Consider the following 3688-nt stretch of genomic DNA (forward strand, 5'->3'; position numbering starts at 1 on the left):
CTAATTATGAATTCGATTATATGATTGAATAGCTAAGACGTTAAGGAACCCATACGACTTTACAAAATTAAATTCGGATGAGTTAAACTCTCAAAACTGATCTTAGCGTGAAAGGGTAGTTTTTGAGTGTCATGGGGGTGAAGGTGTGTTGTGAAATGGGGGTTTGAAACACTTAAGTTTGCTCACTATTTTCGTGCAAGCTGCCAAGATGGGATTTTCCAGCCAGGGCAGGGCCGCTGTGGCGGGATGGGGCCGCCATGGCAGGCTAGTCGCGAATTAAGTCGGAAATAAACCCCAAAACGCCATTATTCTGCAATTTTCATTTTTGAGAGATAGGAGACGATCCCAGGCGATCTCTTGGAAGTTTTCCACGGAATTTGGTGCTAAAGGTAAGGTTTTTACTCCCCTAATCCGTTTTTCGATCCGTAGAACTTAGATTTTTGGGTAATTAGTATTGGGGGAAGGTTTTGACCTGCAATTAATGGTGGAAAAAGCCCTAGTTGCACCTTAGGATCATGGGTTTGGTCTAGGGTTATTAGGTTTGTTATAATCCGGTTAATTAGACCTTTGATTGTTGATCCGTGCGTATATTAACTGTTTGTAGACCTAGAACAAGCGGGAAGAATCCGAAAAGGGAAGATTCAAGTGCCTTAGGGGATTCGATCTTGGATTCGAGGTAGGTGATGGTTGTGATTTCATGTTAGTATGATGTATGTTAGTAATTACTTTGTTTTAATGCATGTATGTACGCGAATGTTGCATGATTGATCACACTAATTGTAAATGAGCATGAATGAAGAATTGTATACCATGGATCAACTCTTGATTGTATGATTATGACACTACTAAAAAATTGTCAAAAAAACGACGGCCAAAAGCGACGGACTGCGTTGCTTTTTTTGTCAAAATCGACGGAAAAATGACGCAGTCACCTCCGTCGCTTTTTAACCCGATGCTTTTTAAAAAGCGACGGAGTGTGTCGCTAAAAAGCGACGGACAGCGTTGCATTTCAAAAAGCGACGGACGGCGTCGCTTTTCAAAAAGCGACGGACAGCGTCGCTTTTCAAAAAGCGACGGACTACGTCTCTTTTTTACTTTTTTTAAAATTTTTTTAACAAAAGTGACGGACTCCGTCGTTCTATTTTTATTTTCATTTTTTTTAATTTCTAAAAGGCGACGTAGTCCGTCGCTTTTGTGGAAATTTTATTTTTGAAAATCCCCTAAAAGCGACGAACTAAACCACGTTGTCCGTCGCTTTTCTGGGTTTAAAAAAAATTAAAACCCAGAAAAGCGACGGACTAAACCACACTGTCCATCGCTTTTTTTGCAATATATTTGACAGTAGCAGCTCGCAGCTTCTGTTGCCCTACCTAGCAAATGCAATTCAATTCAATTCTACACTATTCAGCCCAATCAAACACACACAATTATAAACAATCTAAACAAAACATAAAACAACAAACTTAAAATAACATTCAAAGTATCTAAATCATAAATTAAAGAACTTATAAAGTCTTTTAAAATTCGTTTCAAAATTTCAAAAAGTTCATAAATGTCCAGAGATATAAACTAGGGAGTGAGATCTACATAATCATCCTCATCACTCTCGTCGTCGGTGTCATCGGGAGTCGAAGTAGTAGGTCGACGAGCGAGGTTCATCACTTCTTCTTTGATTTGCTGAACGTTCTCACTCATGCTTTCTTGTTCAGCTACTCTTTTCCGCTCCGACTCTGCTAGTGCCGCTGTAAGTTTAGCTATTTGATCTGACATAGCAGCAATTTGAACACCGTCAAGTGCCTCGGCTTGACGTGACGATCCAATTCCTTCTAAGCTTGACTGAAGGCGTCTAATTGAACCGAACTATCTAGATTCTAAGCGACATACTTATGAAAGTCATTCTACATATTAAATATAAAAATTGACATCAATATATATACATATCATAGATATATTCACTATTGATATATATTATTCATATTAAATAACTTACAAAAGTTCGTTCGGCCCTTTCCTCCACCCACACATCCGGATCCGACTCATTTTCTTTCTTCCTGCATGAGTCTTCTTGAAAATCTCTGGTTCAATGGGAGTGCGTCCCAATTCTTTTTCCAATAAATAAAAACTGAAATTTATAACGATATATATGTCTCAACTAATTATTTATTTAAAAGTTTGAATTAGAACTTACCATCTATCTTGCAATTGTTCTAACAGTCTTTGCACCTCCGGTGTGCAATGAGCCAACCTTAAGACTGCCTCTAGCCTTTTTGGCTTGTTCTGACATTTCCTTAAACTTGTCTGTGTTCCAATACTGACCCAATTCATCAAAAACATGAGGCAACATCTAATTCAGACGTTCACCACTATCCCAAACTTTCTTTTGCCAGCTAGACAGTCTGGCGGATGCCTTCCTCTCAAATGTGGTCCCAATGACCAAATTGTACCTCGACTCCCAAGTACACATAGTCTGAAATTTTTTTGAATAACGTTAATTAGATCGATAGTAAAAAAAAGTAAAGTATACTAAACTTAACTAAAAAATATATACCTTAAAGTTATTAAACATCGCCTGGCGTATACTGTTTGGAATGTCGCTCCAAGAGTGATAAGCCTGTGTATAGAGTCTTCTAACACAGTCTTTTAAAGCCTGGGCAGCATCCTTTACAGGATGCCGCCTGCAAAACACATAATAAATATGTTAGTTCATGAATAATATATTAAAGTATAAGAAATAAATAAAATAAACTAACAAATAGATAACAAAACAAACTTACGATGATCCATCCGGCTAAATCATGACTCTACCAAGTCTGTCCTTCTGACTAGGAGCTAGAGCAGACATCGTATCATGTGGTGTAGCACTAGGTGTAGCTGTAGACGAGGGTGATACATCAGGATGCACAAAACTCTGAATCAATGGAGGCGTACCGGCCATAGCATCTGACTGCTCGCTACTAGAATCTCCAAGCCTCATGGCAGATAACTGAGGAGATGTACCTGTGGGAGATGGAGTACCTATGGGAGATGGAGTACCTGCCGATAAGGGTCGTGCTCGACCAATAGCCTGTAAAGGTAGGTCCTCGTAGCGTCGTGAAGGTAATGGTTGTGAAGTAGCTGAAGCATCGACTGGTCGACGGTAATTAGGATAATATTGCCGAGGATCCGCTGTACCAAACGGAACAACAAATAAATGAGTATCATGGCTGATGCGCTCTGGCGCAGAAGAAATAGATCCTGCAATATCCTCAGGATCTATCGGTCTCCTAGACTTCTTCTTCTTAGACTGTTTAGTCTGGCTAACTCTAAGATGCTCGTGATGTCTATCACCATCACCGCCTGATGACATCTGTATGTAAATTTACAAGTATAATATATATAAAAATCATAAATTAAATAAAATTAGCAAAATACACTTAGATATATACTAGCTAGCTTTTATTCTACACTATTCCTCCTCGCTTGTTTCAATTCCATCATTCTCCCATTCTTCCTCCTCAGTTGTTTCATTTTCATTATCATCCCATTCTTCGTCATCAAATGATTCATTTTCCTCATTCTCGGATATATCTTCCTCAACATTCATTATCACTCATGTAAAATATGTGTCATAGCTGATTGCATTTTCATATCAACGAAGCCTCGCTTTCCACACTTTTTAGATCCTCGACCATTTTGATTAAAAAATGAT

This window comes from Solanum tuberosum, unplaced genomic scaffold (genome assembly GCF_000226075.1).
Source record: "Solanum tuberosum cultivar DM 1-3 516 R44 unplaced genomic scaffold, SolTub_3.0 scf00906, whole genome shotgun sequence".
NCBI classification, from domain to species: Eukaryota; Viridiplantae; Streptophyta; class Magnoliopsida; order Solanales; family Solanaceae; genus Solanum; species Solanum tuberosum.